Raw genomic sequence first — 21898 nt, 5'->3', positions numbered from 1 at the left:
GAGCCCCATGGTTGCCCTCCAGAGCTGCCAATCAAGCTATGACAACTGCTTTGGGTCCACCCCCAGTGTTACCTAGGAATTGACTGATTTTGGCGCCTGGCTGTCTGGAGAATGAACTGCAAAAACAAAATAAACAAACCACCATGGGGGGAAAATGTGGTTCAGTTTTTGGTTTGGAAATGATGCAACCAAACAAACTGGTTGACAATGAACCATGAACTGACTTGGTTCATTCTCAAACCCTGGTTCATTTCTCAGTTCATGCTCATCCCTAGCACACACAAACATACTCACAATGGACTGGAGGTCTCTACAGTTGGTCTTATAATAATAATAATAATAATAAAATTTTATTTGTATCCCGCCCTCCCCGCCGAGGTGGGCTCAGGGCGGCTAACAACATTTCATAAAAATTATACATAGTTTAAAATCACATTAGCTTTAAAACATTCCAATTAATCGAATATTATACAAGTTTTCAGGTGCTAATTCCATTTATAAATGATAATAGCGAAAGTCACCCAACAGCGGTCTCTCAGCCAGCAAAGGCCATCCTGAAAAGGGTGGTCTTGCAGGCCCTGCGGAACTGGTCAAGGCACCGCAGGGCTCGCACTTCTTCCGGGAGTTGGTTCCATAATTGTGGAGCTGCGATGGAGAAGGCCCGGGTACGGGTGTTTTGGAGTTTGGCCTCCTTTGGTCCAGGGATAGTCAGCTGGTTCTTCCCTGCTGACCTCAGTGCTCTCTGGGGTTCATATGGGGAGTGACGGTCCCTCAGGTAGGCAGGTCCTCGGCCATATAGGGCTTTAAAGGTAATAACCAGCACTTTGTAACAAACCCGGTAGGTAACTGGCAACCAGTGCAGTTTGCGTAGCCCCGGCTGTATGTGCTCCCACTTCGGGAGCCCCAATATCAGCCTAGCCGCCGCGTCTTAGACCCTCTTCTATCTTGCTTAACCCCTCCACCCACCCACATTTTCATCTTCAGTCACACACAATAGTTAGAGCTAACAAAGTATGAACTAGTTATGCTTTCTCTAAATTGGAATGTATGCATTTTCCAAGTCTTTAAAATAAAAAAAAAGCAATGATAGATGAGTTCCAGCCAGATACGTCTATTTACTACCTTGCAGACGTGATGTTGCTGTGCTTGGAAAATATATTTATTACTACTGCATGCTGTAGTTAAGCTGCTGGGATTAATATAACTCTGTATGTGATTTTTATAGCCTGTCTACATTCTCCATACTGCTATATGTAACAGGTGTTACTATTTCTGGCATTTTAAATGCATACATTTTAGAAGCCCATAAAAGTAGAAGATGCATTTTAAGTACAGTGAAGGGGACTCACACTGCAGTTACTAGAGACTCTAGTTGGATATTACGCACCTGAGGTTTTTTTAGCACATTAGAGGTTGATTGTGCAAACTTTAGCTCATATTGTATGAAATTAATTGCACTTAGATCTGTTCTCTTATGGGAATGCAACTACATTCACATAGTCACAATGCCTAATATACAGTATAGTATGCAGTGTATATCCAATTTAATGGCAGAAGGCCATGACAATCTAACAAAAACCACTGCCCAAGTAGTGATAAATAAAACAACAATTAAAAAACACTGTACAATTGAGTGTCATATTGAAATTTCCAAGACCAGCAGGAATGAGTATTTCACAGTACCCAAACTTTGAACTCAAGATTATAGAAAACCAACAGATGCTACAAAGGAAAAAAAATCATTATTAATTACTACAGTTACTTTTACTTGGGGATGGTGTTTTTCTTCCTTAGCACATATCTCCAATGAAAGCCCATTGTTTGCACCAGTCTATGGACCAACACAGCATTTCACTTCTGTGCTTCCTTGGATTAGCTTTCCTTTGTCTTTTTTTTTTTTTTTAAAGAGAGCCAGTTTGGTGTAGTGGTTAAGTGTGCGGATTCTTATCTGGGAGAACTGGGTTTGATTCCCCACTCCTCCACTTGCAGCTGCTGGAATGGCCTTGGGTCAGCCATAGCTCTGGCAGAGATTGTCCTTGAAAGGGCAGCTGCTGTGAGAGTCCTCTCAGCCCCACCCACCTCACAGGGTGTCTGTTGTGGGGGAGGAAGGTAAAGGAGATTGTGAGCCATTCTGAGACTCTGAGTGGAGGGTGGAATATAAATCCAATGTCTTCTTCTAAATCCAATATCTTCTTTAAGCTAGGGATATTCAGGGCTTTTTTTGTAGAAAAAACCCAGCAGGAACTCATTTGCATATTATGCCATACTCCTGATGTCACCATTGTTTTGCGCAAGGCCTTTTTTGTAGAAAAAGCCCAGCAGGAACTCATTTGCATATTAGGCCACACACCCCTGATGCCAAGGTAGCCAGCATTGCATTCCTGCTCAAAGAAAGCCCTGGGAATATTGCATTGCTTTGCCAAAACTTAATTGGTAAAATCAGTAAATTTCTGGAATAGCCTTTTTGTATATCAAAAGAAAACTGCCTGTGTTGGGAGCAAGCCTAAGCATAACTACTCAGAACTTGGATCAAATTTAGGCCCAGAACAGTTTTCTTAAGATTGCTGACATTGTTCACCAATATGCAGTGACAGTGTCTTAAAAGAGCGACGTTCCTGAGCCACTTCTCTAAGTCCAATTAGAGTGGAATTTTATGAGATTTCATTCACCTTTCCCCTCAAACATTCAAACCTATTTTCACAGCTGTATGGGCTAAAAACTTCTTTTAAAAAAGAAAAGAAGGAAAACTGAATTTGAACTCTGCAAAGACCTTGCCCTTCTGCATTGTAGCATTCTGGAAAATAGTTATGGTATGAAAACCATTTTTCATTTCATAAATATAATAATGATTTGGGATATATAGGTGGTTCTGTGGTTTCCAAATGAAATATGCATCTACATGAACAATTCTTATGTTATGAGGAATTCACTGGTTTTATCCCTTCCCTCTCCCACTGTTTATTTTGCCATTCTCATGGGGATTGGTTGCCATGTTTCAGGTAGGTTCTGAAGTTGTTCCAGAGTTATTACTGGTTACCCGACTGCAGAGATCAGTTCCCTTCTGGGGGGGGGGGGGGAATGGCAGGTTTAGAGGGTATCACATCTCTGCCTGACTCCGTCCCTGAATCCTGTTCCATAGTTGACACCTCTAATGGGGAAGCTTCCTTTAGTTACAACCAGTCCCTGCTCTACAAAATAACTGGTAGGACTACAGTAAGATAAAACAAGCAGTCATGGAAAAATGTACCTTACTAAAACTAGGACTGATTTCCCACTAGCCTTATGCTGCTCTCACACTCCTCTTCTCCATCAGATTTCATACTATCTGCCCCAGGGCTGCAACTAGCTTTGCCTTTTTTGTGCAGCAAACAGAAACTGGTTTTTAGAGGTTTCTGTTTGCTGCATGAAAAAGATGAAACTAATAGCAGCCCCAGAACGGAAGTCCCGCAGAGAAGAGGAGCGCGAGAGTGGTGTAAGGCGAGCGGGAAATCGGTCTAGTTCTGACAATATATCATGTGAGTTGAGGTGGGGTTTAACTAGAATAAAACTACATTTTGATTTGATATTCAGGGAGGAGTAATTGAATCTTGCACAAATCCTTTCCTCCAACATCACATTGTTCACACAAGCAGATCACTCATGAGCAGTTATCAGTTATCTGAACCAGACAAAATTTGCTGTAGTCTGCTAGAGTTTATGCTAGCATTAAGACTTGTTAGTCTTTAATGGGCTGCTAAAACTCCTGGTTATTTTAGCTCCAAAAGATAATCTGTTCCTGGGCATTAGGAAGACTTTGGGGAGGAATTTGGGGAGGAAATTTTGAGTGGTCAAAAAAAAAGAAAAGATAGAAATATAGATAGTTATTGCAGTGTGTCATGCCAATTAAGAAGCAGTGTTCGTAAGAGAAAATACGAGGAAATCTGAATTATTTTAATACATTTTTAAACTGGAGTCATTATCTGTGACATCCTCAACTAGGGTTGCCAGGTCCCCACTGGGAATAAGAATAAAAGTACTGGGAAGAATAGAGTATTGGAAGTTGCACTACAATACAAACAGATATTTTTGCACACTGAGAGTTATTTGGTATTTAGGCCTCCACTGAGGGCAGGAAATTCCTCATCACTGGTCCATGTCCCCCAATCAGCTGGCTAGTAGGGAGACTTACAGGCAATGGGAGATGCCTTGCCCTGTGCCATGGCACCAACAGTAAAAAGAGCCTAAGCTGGTGTTGCCCGTGATATTTGAGCAAATACTGTATAGTAAAAATAGCTTCTACCATAGAGGTTTTTGCCAAAAAGCAGAGCATCCCCATGTTGCCTGTGATGTAATTATATTGCCGTGTCATTGGTAACATGGCTGAAAAATCAGGGTAGTCCCCCAGCTGCTGATAAGTTCTCCCTGCTGGTTGCCAAGGAATATTTGACATTCCTGGTTGAAGCCAGTGGAATTAGAAATAATTTGAAAAGTATAGCTCTTCTTAGAATTGTACTGTACAAAAAAGATCTTTGACATTCAAGAAAACGTAGATCCGGTAGTGTGACATAAATGTGCCAGGTACTGTGTATCCTGTGAAAACTGTTATGGTCAGCCCTGCAAACATACTGCATAATTTGACTCTTACTTTGGTAGAGCAGGACAAACTCTTGGCTACCCTGCATATTCTCTGAGTGAATATATATATTAGGGATGGGGAACATCTAACTATACCCCATAAGCTTACAAACAACACTTGAATTCATGTGCTTGAATAGTTGACCTTCATCTCTTGAAGGAAGGAGATAAACAATTATTAATGAGACCAGTGCAGTTTTCCACACCTAATCCAATATTCATGGGTAACACTGGTGTGTGACAGAGGTCAAGAAGATCTTGAACATCTTTGGCTTGACATGCCACATTATCCTTCTCTAAATAAATCTATCTAAAATAATTGCATCCTTTTGTGCCCATTTACTCATTCATTCAGGGCATGAGCCACCTAAAGTTAATCACTTGGTGTCCCATGGATTTCAGTGAGTGAGATTGGAGATGCCCCACATTTTCCTTCTATTGAGATCAATGGGACTTAGAAACAATTGACTGGATTGTACCCGTTAGTTTTCATTCATAAGATTTTGTTAGTCCAAATCAATGGAAGAGATATAGAATAAAAAGCATGTGTAAAAGAAGCATTTTAAATTGAGAAATATGTTAATGTTCCCAAGTAATCTTCCCTGCAGCTACCTAAAGTAAGACAAGGTATGCGACATCTTCAGATTTCAGGATTTCAGTAGGTAACAAACAAACATGGAACTTTAAAACTGCTTTTGATCATTTCTAAATTTTCTAGGCAAAAGATTATTTTTAGAAAACACATAAAACCTTTTTTTTTAAAAAATAAAGAGCTAAATATCTTTATTAGTGTGGGTAGACACCTTAAAAGAAAAATACCAGGGCTACCATGCACTATGAGTACTGGAAGCTATTAAGACATTCACACACCATAAAGAAGAGTAGCACCTTTGAAGTTGTTCCAGCAAAGAACCTTTTCTATAAGCTGAGTGTGAGCCATGTAAATGTCAGCTAGCAAATAAATGAAATAAGAACATTAGTAACCATGTGGGAGATAAAATGGGAGAGTATTTTCCTTAATTTTAGCTCCCCTAGCCTAATTGATTTTATAGATTCTTCCACTACCTCAATCCCTTAGCCCTTACAAAATTGATTTTAAAATAAAATTACAGCCCAGCTATAATTTTACAGCTCCAAGATATCCATTTGGAGATCCTGGATGCCAAAGAAAAATGCTTCAACCATTGCATGTATTTTGAATAGCAATATTTAATTAAAACTAGACACTATTGTGTATATTCATAAATAATTGGTCTAGTGAAAAACTCATTGCTACTCATTTAAAGGGCCAGTCAGTATGCCACACAGGAGATCTGTGACGAGTAATTTTTCTGTAAGTGTAAATTGGATGAGGCAGATTCCCAACATTTCTGAGCCCACAAGCAGCCTTGAAATTCTGACATAAGGCGATGAGTTGGGGAGGGACGGCGGCTCAGCGATAGAGCATCTGCTTGGTAAGCAGAAGGTCCCAGGTTCAATCCCTGGCATCTCCCAACTAAAAAGGGTCCAGGCAAGTAGGCATGAAAAACCTCAGCTTGAGACCCTGGAGAGCCGCTGCCAGTATGAGTAGACAATATTGACTTTGATGGACCGAGGGTCTGATTCAGTATAAGGCAGCTTCATATGTGAGCAGTGACACAGAAACCCAGCCGAATTGGCAAATTACCGGCTGGTCTCGAATTTACCCTTTTTGGGTAAAATTATTGAGAGGGCAGTGGCATTACAGTTACAGAGTTTTCTGGATGATGCTTCTGTCTTAAACACCCACCAATCCGGCTTCCGCCTAGGTCATGGGATGGAGCCAGTGCTGGTTGCCCTGGTGGATGACCTCCAACAGCATCTGGACTGAGGCGGCTCGGCGGTGCTGATGTTATTAGACCTATTGGCAGCATTTGATACGGTCGACCATTGGTTACTGACCTGCCACCTTGCTGACACGGGGATCCAGGGGTTGACTTTGAAATGGCTTTCCTCTCTCTTTGATGGTTGGGGACAAAGGGTGGCGATTGGGTGAGAACTGTCCCAGAGGCACCCGGTTGACTGTGGGATGCCTCAGGGGGCGGTGCTCTTCCCAATGTTATTCAACATCTACATGAACCCCCTTGCCCAGATTGCCCGAAGGTGTAGGTTGGTTTGTCACCAATATGCTGATGACACCCAGCTCTATCTACTGATGGACGGCTGGCCTGACTGTATCCCAGAAAATCTAGATCTGGCGCTGCAGGCTGTGGCGCATTGGCTCAGTCTGAGCAGGTTGAAGTTGAATCCAGTGAAGATAGAGGTCCTTTGCCTGAGTTGGGGTGGTCCGGGAAGGGAAATTCCCCTACCAGCATTTGACGGTGCACCACAGAAAGTGGTGCACAAGTTCAAGAGCTTGGGGGTACTACTGGAGCCTGCCCTGACAATGGAGGCCCAGATGGCAGCCACTGCTAAATCTGCTTTTTTTCATCTTAGGCGGGTGAGACAGTTGGTCCCCTTCCTGGACCGCGACAACTTGCAACAGTGATCCATGTAACAGTCACCTCAAGGCTGGACTACTGCAATGCCGTCTACATGGGGCTGCCCCTGTGCTGAACCCGGAAGCTGCAGCTAGTGCAGAACACGGTGGCCAGGCTGTTATTAGGACTCCCTAAGTGGGAGCGTATACAGCCGGGGCTGTGGGAACTGCACTGGCTGCCAGTAGTGTACTGGATTCGTTACAAGGTGCTGGTCATTACCTTTAAAGCCCTATATGGTCGAGGACCTGTCTACCTTAGGGACAATCTCACCCCATATATTCCCCAGAAGGTACTTCGATCTGGTTCCCAAAACCTATTGGTAATCCCTGGGCCGAAGGAGGCCAAATTGAAAGTCACCAGAGAAATTACCTTTTCGATCACTGCCCCCCACTGGTGGAACCAATTGCCAGAGGAAGTGCGGGCCTTGTGGGATCTTGGTCAGTTCTGCAGGGCCTGCAAAACCATCCTCTTCCAGCTGGCCTTCAATTAACATGGAGCCTGCATAGTAGACGAAAGGTCTGGGGAGGGCGGGATATGTGCAATAAATAAATAAATAAGGTCGTTGCACTGGAAAATGGAATGATACAATACTTCGATCTTAGTATCAAATGAAATGAAATACTGTTTTAATTATTAGAATGTTTAATTTTACTGAATGTACTATTTTTATAGGATGTATTGTTTTACTAATGTGAAGTTTTATGTTGTGAGCTGCCCTGAGCCTGCCTTGGTGGGAAGGGCAGGATATAAATCAAATCAAATAAATTAAATTAAATTAAATGGGTGCCACATGAAGTAGAACCAGCCACAAAATATCAAAGAGTAAGGTTATGCATAATTTTAATAATTACCGTATTTTTCGGACCATAAGACGCACTTCCCCCCCCCCAAAAAAAGTGGGGGGAAAGTGTGTGCATCTTATGGAGCGAAGGGACGATAGGACGTACCTTCCTCCCGAGGGGGGGGGCGATCCGCTGCCTCCACCTCCAATCCTGGCGCTTCCCCCGTGCCTGCCTGGCTCCAGCTCTGCTTCCAGCAAGTGCTGGGATCACTCCACGCTGCCCCCACCGCAAACCCAGCACTTCGCGAGTGCCGGCTGCGGAGGGGCAGCGTGCTTCCTCCGTGCCTGTCTACCTGGCTCCAGCTCTGACGCTTACAGCAAGCGTCAGGATCGCTCCCTCCGCCCTCCGATCCTGGTGCTTGCTTTAAGCATGAGAGCTGGAGCCAGGCAGACAGGCACGGAGGAAGCACGCTGCCCCCTCCGCAGCCGGAGCTCACAAAGCACTGGGTTTGCGGAAGGGGCGGGTGCTTCCTCCATGCCTTTCTGCCTGGCTCCAGCTCTGACGCTTAAAGCAAGCGCCGGGATCGGAGGGTGGAGGGAGCGATCCTGGCGCTTGCTGTAAGCGTAAGAGCTGGAGCCAAGCAGACAGGCACGGAGGAAGCACGCTGCCCCCTCCACAGCCAGCGCTCGCGAAGCACTGGGTTTGCGGTGGGGGCAGCGTGGAGCGATCCCAGCACTTGCTGGAAGCAGAGCTGGAGCCAGGCAGGTGCGGGGGAAGCGCCGGGATCGGAGGCGGAGGCAGCGGATCGCCCCCCCAGGAGGAAGGTGCGTCCTATGGTCCGGAGCATCTTATGGACCGAAAAATACGGTACTCTACAGCATTTCAGACAGAAGTGATGTTTAATAGGATTTAAATTAAATCAAATTTACATTTTGTTTTAAAAGCATAGCCTTCCATATATATAGCTTATTGTCAAACAGTGAAGACCTCTGTGATATGGTGGTAGTTGTTGCCAAAGCAATTTAAAATAAAACATTCCAAAGCCAATTAGAAACCCTTTTAAAAACAACTTAGGCACTAGGCGTGGCGTTCATGGCATGGTTTTGGTGACCCCAGATGAAGACCATAGTGTGGTGAATGGTGAATGGGATTAAGGTTTTATCCCTACCTTGATTTTCCATGAAAATTACCTTCTTCATTGTGGGTCTGTGTCTTTATTCCACACCACAACTGAGTTGGAGCGGGGAAGATTTGCAGGACAACTGGTGTGGATGAAAGATTAATTACCCCTCCCCTAGCACTGTGGCCTTGACCCAGTCCCACCACACACATGCACCCAACTGCTTGGAAGACTTCCTTTAAAAAAAAAAAAAGAATCAGGTTCTTCAAGTTGTCAGTGGTCCTTAGCAACTTTGGCTTGTACAAAGCATTCATAAAACTTTGGTTCTGTGACATGAAATGATGCAATAACTAACATGGCCTGCAATAATACAAATGGCTATTATCAGTATGTAATTTTCACCCTGTGAACCAAGGAGGCAGTGGCAAGGTGGACAGGCAGAGGAATAGTGGGGAGTCGGTGTTCCCTTTAAGCTATGCTAGGGGATGCTGCTGGGTGCCATTTTAACAAGCAGCCAGTGTTCCCTCTAAGCAGAGTTAGCATGTGCTAGCTCACAGATTTTTAGCCTCCAGCTCACACATTTTTGTCTTAGCTCAGGAAGGATGACCCCAGAGCTCAGTAATTTATGCAGTAGCTCATAACTTTAATGCCAGTGGATCACAACTTTAATACCAGTAGCTCACAAAATAGAATTTTTGCTTACAAGACTTTGCAGCTTGGAGGGAACATTGCTCAGGGATTTTAGCTTCCAGCTCACAAGTGTTTGTTCCCTCCATTGGAAACAATGGTGGGTGGGGGCACCTCCTTCTGGGGCCCATAGAATTGGCCCCCCTGGTCCAATCTTTTTGAACTTGTGCCTTTAGATCTCAGGTTCAGAAGTTTGCAACTGCTTCTGTTTTGGAAGGTGTGTGTATGCCTTTAAATCTCAGTGAGACTGAAGCTGCAGGGGGTGGGGACCAGGAACAGCCAGAGAGAGAGAAAGAAGAAGCCAGAGAGCCCAATCAATCCCTGTGTTAGTTTTGCATTTCTTTTAGAAACTGTGCAGTAAAAGGGACAGTAAAGAATTAACTAGAACCTGAGTATGGGATAGAAGAAAACTCCACCCCTAAACCTCTCTGTGTGTAATTGGTTGAAATACAGCAGATGGTTACATTCAGCAATTCTGGTGAGTAAATGCCCCAGGTAGCAAACTATTTTGGCTGCCTTGTGAGTCTCTGTGAGTGAGTGTGTGTGTGTATGTGTGCACGCATGTGTGTGAGTTCACTTTCATTTTACTGAAAGTGTAGCTACTGTGGAACTATTTGAATGCAAAAAAGAGGAGGAGGAAATGAGGGGAGCTACACTGCTGTAATTTTTTTTATAAATTTATTTGAAATGGGAAAGTTTCCCGGCTCTGCTCCCAAAGTCTCCAGATATTTTTTTAGTTGAACCTGGCAACCCTAAATGGGGCGGTAGACTTGTATGCCAGATCTACCTATATAGTGGGAAAAGGCAGGTAGGCCTGGTCTATCCCTGTAGAGGACAACTTTTGTTGTAATGAAATTTGACTTTATTCAGTTTTCTCTTATAATCTTTAAATTATTCTCAAAATATAGTTTAAGAATAGTTTAAAAGAATTCATTCTGAGATTTTTTTACAAGGTTATAGAAATAATCTAAAAAAACTAATTTATGTGATAGTCAAATGTAAACTGACTTGCAAATTTAATGCTGTTAGCCTTTTTCACTCACAAGGTAGAATTTCTGCTCACAACACTGTGGGGCTTGGGGAAACATTGGACTAAGAGTTATTGCAGCTGCCCCGCACACACTACTGTGTGAGCTGCTGAATGGCAGCAATGTTGGCAAGTGGGGGAGAAGTAGGAGATACTACATCTATCATGTGAACTCTAGGGGCAATAGTAATGTAGGAAGGCCAGCAGGTGGAGAAGAAGTGGGATCTGGCAAGCCAGCGGGAGAAGGGGATGTGATTTCTCCTTACTCATTACTCTCCCAATTGTCTATGTACCTAATTCTGACCATAGTCTCATGGTATGGTTCAGAAGGTCCACAGAATGGGGCAATGTTTGGATTGAGAAAGATCTCAATAGAAACCACTCCTGGGTAAGACTATAAGACTTGAAACAAAAATGCTTTATGCTACCCCACCCCCACCCCCCCGGCTTCTACTGGCCAGGTGATGGAGTCTGGGCTCTTGCCACTTTATTAGCAGCATTGAGTCTGAGGAGATGAGGCAGAATATAAATATTTTGGAATAAATACTCTCCTGGTTCTTGACAGGTGCAGACACAGGCTTGGATCCACCAGAGCATTTAAACAGATAGAAGGAACAATATTTTTTGGAAGGGGATGATTCAGGGTTGCAAGTAGATGACATGAGAAATCCTTCTGCCTGTGGAAAAGCTACACTGGATCCAGCTCACAACAACACTGGTTTCCTGTCCATTCCTGTTGACTAATTGGAAGTCAGTCTCAATACCACACACTCCTATCCCAGAGCTCTTTCTCCTGCTGAAGCACACCCACACACAAACACACAGCTGCAGTTGAGCAATTTGTTTGCAGTCAAATCAGAGTCTGACAACACAGTTTCATGAGGGCTTGAAGTTCATATTTGGGATGGGTGGGTTGGGGTTCTCCTTGAAAGAATAGTGCATTTTTTTAATTAATCAGATTTTTATTAACAGATTTTCAGTTTACAATAAAGAACACTGTAATCTATCACCTCAAATAATGCCGCCTTAGTAAGGATATAATAAATTTTTTAAAAAAACAAGATTTTTTTTAAAAAAAAAAACCAAGAAAAATAAGAATAGTGCATTTGAGAGGCTGGCTTCTCATTTGTTAATTGTTATTAGCAGGGATCCTGTGTTAGCTCTTCACGGGCTGCCTGTCTGCCTCTTTCTCCTGACCAGAACCTCACTGACTGCTTCTTTTTATCCCTTCTTTGCACCATGTGAATGGTGAATAGAATCGCCAAGATAACCCACTGTGGGCACAAGCCATGATTTTGCACAGCACTCTTAACCTCCTAGCATACGAAATTGTGATTTGTGTTCGTTATGTGTCATGTCAAATAGATTCAGCCAACCTGGCTGCCACAACTGTGGTGCGTTCTGAGCAGGAAATCAAGCTACTGGCTGTGTTAAGTGGCCAAATAAGGATTTGGTTTAGCTAAATACCCATGGAGCCTTTTATGTATAATAGTGTGTGATGAAGCAGAGCATTTCGGAAAATAAATGGACACAGCTTTCCTTGTGTTTTGCCTTGTGTCGCTTAATTTATTTTTAACTGAGGACCCATTTAGTTTGTGTCATTAGACTACAGCCCATTTACAAACAAACAAAAATAAAATAAAATAAAACTTCCATTTCTGTCTGCATGCTTCAAATATACTTATGCCACTGATATTAGCATGGGCCTTAAGCCCAAAGGTTACTTTTGGTGCTTTATGCATGAGCATGTCCTTTTGCAAGAAACATTAAGAGGATGTGCATAGACCTGTGCTGTGAGAGTCCAGTTCAGATTAAGTGCTGTTGTTTGTTTGCATGTTATTATTCAGTCCATGCCCTGCAGAAATAGACCTTGTGTCCGAGCAACAAGGAGTTCTTCAGCAGAAATTGTGCTATCTAAATATGGTACAAATGCAGTCATTTGCTTCTATGAACATGAATTGGGTCCCTTATCAATATTTGAAAGTAAAATATATGTATGTTTAAAATTAATAATCCTGGTGGAGTGTAGGCAGAATAGTCCCCACCTGATCTGGTGGCTGCATTGAGGATCCTGGGGTTGTGCACGCTAAGCCAGCCTTAACAGGCATGGCTCAAGACTTCATGGCCACCATGAGAACCATGGAGTTGTTCCAGAACATTCTGGTTCCTATGCATATAGAGGGGCATATGCTTTCAATTTTGTATTCTCTGCAGACAAAATACATGGTTTGGTAATTGGGAGATTTTATTTATATGTTTAGATTTCTATGTTTTATTTGTATGTTTAGATTATAAGCGGCCCCATGGTGCAAAGTGGTAAAGCAGCAGTACTGAGGTCTGAACTCTCTGCTCACGACCTGAGTTTGATTCCGGCGGAAGCTGGACTCAGATAACTGGCCCAAGGTTGACTCAGCCTTCCATCCTTCCAAGGTCGGTAAATGAGTACCCAGCTTGCTGGGGGGAAAGTGTAAAAGCGGCCTAGTGGCCGCTATTTCATTCTCAGGTAAAACACTTGAGGATTGAGTAAACTAACAACTTCAAGCAGATTATTTACAGTCCTTTCAATCTGTATTAAGGCCTGGATTTGGAACAGTAATAGGTTTAGTTGCCCTGTCTGCTAATCTTTTCTGGAAGTGAGTCTCTGTTGATTCTCCTGAAGTTCTGGGCCACTTTCAATACTATCAACCATCCTATCTTTTTAGAGTTTCTTGTCAGGTTGGGGGGAGGAGTAGGGCCCCTGCACCAACTCAGATCAGTACATAGCAAGCCAGGGATTTTAACGCCGAGACCCCAGTGAGCATGTGCAGAAGCTCCCACCATTCATGCTCACTGGGCTGGTGCAGACATCCCTCCAGTTCCTTCTGACTGCTGTATGATCCAGCTAAGGAGGAGGACCAACAGTGGTGGAGAAGGTGGTGTGAATGCACAGATGAACAGTCAAAGATCAGCAGTTACAGGTATACAACCTGTTTATCTTTGTCATGGTCCCATCCAAGGGAGTAGGGTGCCTGCACCGACTCTAATCGGTGGCACTGTGCTGTAGTTGTTATTTTTGGTTCAGCAGCTGTAGAAGGTGACAGTGAATAGCTTGGGGCTGAGTTACTTGAAGGACTACCTCCTTCCTTATTGTCTGTCTCAGGTATACTCAACATGGTGGCCATGGGCATCATGGCACTTGCTGATACCCTCCCACGTGCCTGCCAAGTGGTTTTAGAAATTGTATGGAACCATGTGGAACTCACCCAGCAGGGCTTCTGATTGGTTATTAGGAATATGGTTGACTGTGCAGATTTAAAAAAAATAAAACAGGGATCTTCATTGTGTGATTGAAGGTAAACTGTGTGTATGCAAGAAAATGTTTTAAATGATATGCTTATTTTGAAAGGCGTCCTATTAAGCAGAATTTATGCCTGAAATGCTGGAGAGTTATGTATTTGTTGTTGCCTCTGTCTCCTTTGGCAGCCATTTTGTAGTTGGCTCTGCCTCCTATGGCACCCATTTCGTGGTTGCACCCAACACCCTGTGTGAGAGTTCCAGGCTCAAAAAGACTGGGGATCTCTGGTCTAGCTTGTCAGTTACAGTCCTCTTCCCCAGTCTGGCATTCTGTGCCCCCACCTACAGAAATGCAGCAGGTGACAACCAGACCCAGGATTGATTCACTGGTGGACACTCACCTTTGGAAAGCCTCTGCCCTTGAGCTTTACTTAGCCCGTTTTACTGTCTTTTTAGCACAAGACCGAAAACATTTTTCTTTATCTTTTAATTGAAGTGCTCCATCTTTTTTATGTTTCTAGATTGCCTTTTTATGGATATCGTTTTCGGCTGCTTAGTGTTCTTTTCGGGCTTATTGTTATGACTTGCTTTAATATTGATAACGTTATGTTAGTTGTTTTTATGATTTAATTGTTTATGCCCTGTGAACCACTTGAACCAGGTCTCTGGAGAGGCATCATATAAATGGCACCATATAAATATGATTTTTCACAAGCTTAACATAGCAAGCTGAAGTTTAAAAATGTGCCAAAGTGATCGTCAAAGAATCAGGATAATTCCCCCAACCAATTAATGTGTGTTCACTTGTGGACCCAGGGGCAAAGGGGACAGCAAGGGAGAGGAAGGAAGAACCAAGACAAAAACCAATTTAGTTGAAGAAAATAGCCACAACATTTATTGACTACATCATCAACAACAGAAGCATTGGCACACAGCATGGGAATGGATCCTGCATCAGGTAGCCTGCCTGTCATCTGATATAGCCCATCCCCGCTGGCCTGTCCGCTGGGTGGGTTACTGTGGAGTGGCAAGCCCTGGGAAACCCCATGGGCACCAGCTGCTGCATGGTTGCCTTGCCACCTGGGCATGCTGCTGAATGACTCCACCCCCCGATACCTCTTCAAGGAGTCCCCAAAATGGGGGAGGTAAGCATGTGGGTGCTGCCTCCCCCAAAAAAAGGATCCATCCCAATGCCCAAACTGTGTGAGAAGCTGTGACAAAGAGCAGTGAAGAAAGCTATAGACTGAAACACAGCCCATTAAAAACCAAAAAGGAGAGAGGGAGGGAGGGAAAGATGGAGGGAGAGCCAGAGCCCACTGAGAAGGAGGTCTCTGCTGCAGTCTATGTAAATAAGGAAGGGACAGACTGAAGCAAGAGCACTGGGCTTCAAGCCCACCCAGAGCCCTAGCCTTCCCAAGCCCAGCCTGGGAGAATGTGACTGGCCAGCCAGGGGTCATTGCAGGGACCATGTCTCCTGAATTCCAAATGGTCGAAGAAGAGCCAGCAAATGGCCTTCCCCTGCTCACTCCAGGCCCTGGGCCACAAACACAGCCCCCAGTAAGTTGGCACCAATGCTTGTGTGGAAGCCTGCTCTAATGACTATATCTGTATATACTAGACGCAGGAGGGGGGGATCGTCCCACAGCTGCTACTAGGCAAGCAGGTCACCTTCTAATTTGTTATTGTTTTACATAATTTACTCCAGCTAGAATATCTGGGCCTGTGATCACTGAGTTTGCAATGTTTTGGTGCAGAATTAGGGTTGCCAATCCCCAGGTGGGGGCAGGGGATCCCCTGGTTTTGAGGCCCTCCCCCTGCTTCAGGGTCATCAGAAAGCAGGGGGAGATGTCTGCTGGGAACTCTGTTATTCCCTATAGAGATTTATTCCCATAGAAAATCATGGAGAATTGATCCACGGGTATCTGGGGCTCTGGGGGGGCTGCTTTTTGGGGTAGAGGCACCAAATTTTCAATATAGCATCAAGTGTCTCTCCCCAAAATACCCCCCAAGTTTCAAAATGATTGGACCAGGGGGTCCAATTCTATGAGCCCCAAAAGAAGGTGCCCCTATCCATTATTTCCTATGGAAGGAAGGAATTGAAAAGGTGTGCCGTCCCTTTAAATGTGATGGCCAGAACTCCCTTTGGAGTTCAATTATGCTTGTCACAGACTTGATCTTGGCTCCACCCCTAATGTCTCCTTGCTCCACCCCCAAAGTCCCCAGATATTTCTTGAATTGGACTTGGCAATCCTATGCAGAACAGAGTTCCTTCAGAGTAGTTTTATAAGACCATGTTTTATCTACTGAATATTCCATTCCCCCCCCCTCACAAACAGATGTGGGGTTGCCAGATGTGTGTTGGAAAATATCTGGAGACTTTGAGGGCAGAGTTTGGAGTGGGATGAGGCCTCAGAATGCTACAATACCATAGAACCCACCCTTCAAAGCAGCCATTTTATCCAGGGGAGCTGATCTTTGCCAGCTGGAGATCAATTGTAAAAGCAGGAGATCTACAGGTCCCACCTGGAGGCTGGCAACCCTAAACAGATATTTGTATAATAAAACACCCTGGTTTACTGACTACTCCAAAGATTCCATCTATAATGACCCAGGACACAGCATAGTAGTCTGTTATGTTTGTCAGAGATATAAATCACTTTTACTCTTTGCTCCTTAGAAAAAGCTCTTGACTTGTATTTGTATGACACTGTTTAAGATTGATGAATTCTAATAAGATCAGGAAGCTGAAGATGTATAGCACTCCTTCAAAGTGCTGAGATTTTTTTTTTTTTTGGTAGAAAAAGCACCCTGTTCCAGAAAAGGCTGTGAATGGACAGTATTTCTTATCCCTGACATAACACTGATACACTTAAGTACCATTCCTTAGCATTTCTGCAGCTATTAAAACAATTGTCCCTCTTTCCAATTTGTAATAAAGGGGGGCTATGGCCTAGGAGGAGAATATGTCTTAGATGTTGAAATATTTTTGATCTACCTACATGCAGAAATACGGGCTGCTATGAAAAAAAAATCATTTGTTACAGTTAAATCTTGATTTTGTTTACTGTTGTAAAACTTAAGACAGAATATATAAGATGCCCAGAGTCTACTAGACAGACACTGACCAGAGCCAGATGAACTTAGGTTAGACAGCTTCATCACAAACACACATAAAACTGCCTCAAGGCTGTTTGTCTGATTCCAGCTTCTTATTGGATTTTGTGTGTCGGATATGTGTGTGTTGTCAGATCAGTTGAAGTATGGTTTCAGTGCTGGTGTGTGCAGCTTTCGATTTTTGCCACAGCTGTTAAGGTTTTCCATCCTTCATTAAACTTGCCCCTGTTCTGGAGATGAATGCTCTTTGCTCCTCACTGTGCCTCTATGTGAATTCATTTTTTATCCTAAGTTTTGTACAGCATCTCATAAGACAATACATAATTTTACAGGCTCCAGTAGAAAGGTTTTATCCAAGCTTTTACTATTCACCTTCTACTATGCCATACCGGTAAGGATGGGCAGCAGCCAACTCACAAACCCAAGTTCAGCAAAACCAAGTCAGTTCATGAAGCACAAACCAGGGGTTTGTGAGACTGGTTCATCCCCCAAACCTCCATTTCCTCAGTTCATGCCCATCACTACTTACTGGTATACTTTGTTTACAAAGCTTTAAAATAGAACCAAAATTAGTTCTGCATTTACTACACAATTCATGTAGCATTGCCAAATTGCCCAGGCTCCTCTTAGAATTATGCATTCAATAAAGAGAAAACAGCTGCCAACATGAATAATTTCAAACAAAAGCCAGTACACCATCCATGGTAGTAATGCAGGCATTACAAATAGGATTTGTTTTCTTTTGTCATTTATTTTTTATAGCTGAATAGTTCAGCAACAACCCAGTAAAATATAAACAGAAAATCATTCACAAATGCTCTCAAAAATGTGATTTTTTAAAAAAACCAACCACCTAATCCGAATTACAAATGGTTGTTATACTGGGCTATATGGTTTTGGTTTCTGATATGTGCATCCCTCATCCCCACCAAACCTCATTTTGTTCCTCTAAATTATAATAAATAACAGTAATCTGTGAGTGATTTTCAGATCAACAAATGGCAAATTATTTTATAATGGACATGCAAACTAATCATGATCCAGTAGCCCCTTCCTGAAGAGAAAGCAAGGTATTAGAAAAGTTCTAAGGATAGCCCTCTGTGACAAGACCCCATCTCTAGATCTAGAAACGAGGATCTTTAATTTCACACCCTACAAACTTCTTTTTTATAGTTTTAATTTTATAATTGAGGCTTTAGGGACTACTTACGGTGCAATCCTATGGAGAGTTACTCCAGTCTAAGCCTATTCATTTTAATGTGCTTAGAACGGAGTGACTCTCCTTAGGATTGCACTGTTAGTCTTATAGTCTTCAGTAACGACAATGTTTGGATTAGGGTTGCCAAGTCCAATTAAAGAAAAATCTGGGGACTTTGGGGGTGGAGCCAGGAGACTTTGGGGGTGGAGCCAGGAGACATTGGGGTGGAGCCAAGAACAAGGATGTGACAAGCATAATTGAACTCCAAGGGAGTTCTTGCCATCACATTTAAAGAGACAGCACACCTTTTAAAATGCCTTTCTTCCATAGGAAATAATTAAGGATAGGGGCACCATATTTGGGGGCTCATAGAATTGGACCCTCTGGTCCAATCGTTTTGAAACTTGGGGGGTATTTTGGGGAGAAGCACTAGATGCTATACTAACAATTTGGTGCCTCTACCTCAAAAAATAGCCCCCCCAGAGCCCCCAATACCCACAGATCAATTTCCTATAATAGAGTGCCTAGTAGACATTTCCCTCCCCCCCCCCCGCTTTCTAAAGGGGGGGAGGGCTTCCAAACTAGGGAATCCCCTGCCTCCCTCTCACACACACACACTTACCAGATCTTCCTCCGGACAACTCTACTTCCTGTGAAAACAAAAGCAAAGAAAGGGAGGGGCCGTTCTCAGAAGCCCTTTCTGCTTCCTGCCCAGCCTTAAAGGGGCAGACATTTTGCAAACGGCTCAGGAGCTCTACAACATGAAGCCTAAAGGTATGTTCTCCCCTCCCTCCACCCCCGCTTCCAGAGTTTTGAAGAGCTGGAGATGAGGCTGCGAACCCAGAAGTCTCCCGCCAGAGCGGGAGGTTTGGGAAGCCTAGTTTGGATTCAGAGATCCACCTGGCCTCCTTTTAGCCCATTATGTAGGGATTATAGGCTTGAAGGAACTACACAGGAAGCTTAATGAAAAATACTAAGAAAAGGGGCTATTTCAGTGGTATGTATGGCTTGGTTGTTTCTGTTTCCCTTTTCTCCAGTCTTCTCAATATTATAGTAACAATGTTACTGGAAAGCTGAGGCCTTAGAAAGCAGGTTTCTTATTTGAGAACTCCAGATTTATAACTTGGAAGAGAACTTCTTTTAGCTGTTTTTTTTTCCTAAGAACAGCACCCAAACCTGTTATAAGACACAGCATAATGGCTTCTGCCTTTTTAATTGTTTTAGCCAGGAGGACTACCCAAACCTTACCTATCTTAAAAATACTTGAAGTCCCCAATTGAACTGCCTGCCTAATCAGTTGATCTCCTAATCTTTCTCACACCAAAATTCAATCTTTCTTTCTTTCTTTCTTTCTTTCTTTCTTTCTTTCTTTCTTTCTTTCTTTCTTTCTTTCTTTCTTTCTTTCTTTCTTTCTTTCTTTCTTTCTTTCTTTCTTTCTTTCTTTCTTTCTTTCTTTCTTTCTTTCTTTCTTTCTTTCTTCCTTCCTTCCTTCCTTCCTTCCTTCCTTCCTTCCTTCCTTCCTTCCTTCCTTCCTTCCCACCATTTGAAATCCAGTGGCTGAGGCTTCTAGAGGGCAGAAATGGAAACCGTCCATCACACCTTCAGTTCCCAGGTCATCCCTATGCTGAATGTACAGCATGCGTGACATTTACCCAGCAGCAAACCCAGCCTTTAAAGATAAGCTAAGGCCCTCCTTGGCCTCAAGGTTAAAGACGAATGTAACTTCTTAAGAGCAGTGAAAGCAACCTTGTTATGTTTGATATACACGTCTCTTTTTCTGTACTGGGGGAGATTCTGAAGTCACTGCTTCAGCAGCTCCAAACTACAGGCATTACAGATAGGAAACTCTACACAAACAGCAACTCATTCACTTTAATGTGGGGGACTGCTCCAGGAACTCCACAGATGCTTGGCTCACAGCTTATGTGCTCTTAAAATAGAAACCTTTATGTAGTCAGCAGCTCTTTGAAAATACTCCACTATTGAAATCAATGATGACGAACACCACTTAGTTTTAGCTTTAATGTCTACCCCACCTGATGCAAAGAACTGCACGTGGCTTACAGTATTAACAGTCAGCTACATGTTACCTTAAAGTTACAAAAATACCTTTTACAGTCTTTTAAGGCATAATGGTAACATACCTCAATAGTATCCATTTGCAATAGGCCAAGCTCCAACTTTAAAATCACAGAAATACCCATTGCAATCTTTAGGACACAATGCTGACATACCCCAGCAGTATTCATTTACTTATAATAGCCAAAGTTCCAACCCTCACATGTAGGTTAATGGGGCATGTTTGTATTATGTTCATTGTTTTTTAGGAGATTTAGGGTAACAAGTCTTGACTAGAAAAGGCATTAGGGAACGGACTACAGGTTGACGAGTTCATTGGCAGTGACTACAGAACATCTTTGCCTGGATCTCTTGGATTATTCTTAAAAGAAGACTTTGGATTTTAAACATCATTATGGAGGTCTTCAATCCATATATGACACATATAACATGTACTCTGGTTCATATAAGATAATATGAGCATTCATCGTTGTAATAGTTATATATGTTAGTTATAATATGGTACAAGGTGACACATAAAGACTTTGTTGTATACTTTTTGAGGAGATTTATGTTTTAGTGAAGAGTGATTGTGACAGTCTTCTGGCTTTTTTTATGTATATGTATCACAGTCCCTCCCAGGCTTGGTTTACAGCACAAAACTGACAATGAAAATGGCCTTCTTGCCTCAGTTTCCTTGACTCTTTTAGTGCATCTTACTTCATCCTTGTCTTTATAACCAATTGCTGTGGTTTACTCCTATTGAAGGAAATGCTGACTGAACAAAAAAGAAAAGAAATCTAGGCAGAATAATATAAAAAATGATAAAATTGTCTCTCTGTGGCAATTGCAAGAAAATTGAAAGACTCCCTGCTCAGCTGCAGGTTGCCAATGTCAGTCACTCACAAACCTAGAGTTTTTAAACAAATCACTCTTTATGTTATTTGTGTCTGCACACAGATGGACATCATTTGAGCAGGTGAGCTGCTAGGGCAGCACATCATTGTGCTGTTATTAAATGAACCATTTTCTAACTATGATTAAGCTCATTTACAGCAAAAGCCAGTGGTGCACAGGGCTGATTGTCTGGCACCTGTGTAATCACAACCATTCATCCCCTAGAAAGGTTTTCCAAGTATTTTTAAAGGTTGATTCTAAAAACCCAAGCAAAGAAGAAACACTTAAGTCAATAATTTTCATGCGGTGCATTAAAAAAGGAAGACAGACTGAAGCATAGGAACAGATGAAAACTGGACAACTGAATTAGCATTCATAGCACTGATAAATGTATCTGTCCAATGTCTGGTGAAGAGTGAGAGAAAAGCATGCTGCTTTATGGAAGAAACCTCTCTTCCAGTGAGTCCTGTTCAAAACTACTTTTTAATACACTCCAGTAATTAGATCAGCATTATATGTTGTTGATCCAAGGGAGGGTTTCTTGTGGTTTGCATTCTTGTAGCTTGTGTACTTTAGTATAGAAGATGTGATTGATCTGATTTGAGGAAAATTTTGATTGGTCTAATTTGC

At 42.8% G+C, this 21898-nt stretch overlaps 1 protein-coding gene across 3 annotated transcripts in view; it reads left to right on the top strand.

Moving 5' to 3' along the window:
* The window catches only part of PRKG1 (protein kinase cGMP-dependent 1), a 1148292-nt gene that overhangs the window by 1103234 nt on the left and 23160 nt on the right, over window positions 1-21898 (top strand). The gene's annotated exons all lie outside the window — the stretch shown is intronic.

Source organism: Heteronotia binoei, chromosome 6 (genome assembly GCF_032191835.1).
Source record: "Heteronotia binoei isolate CCM8104 ecotype False Entrance Well chromosome 6, APGP_CSIRO_Hbin_v1, whole genome shotgun sequence".
NCBI classification, from domain to species: domain Eukaryota; kingdom Metazoa; phylum Chordata; class Lepidosauria; order Squamata; family Gekkonidae; genus Heteronotia; species Heteronotia binoei.
This window is presented reverse-complemented; position numbering and strand designations above follow the sequence as displayed.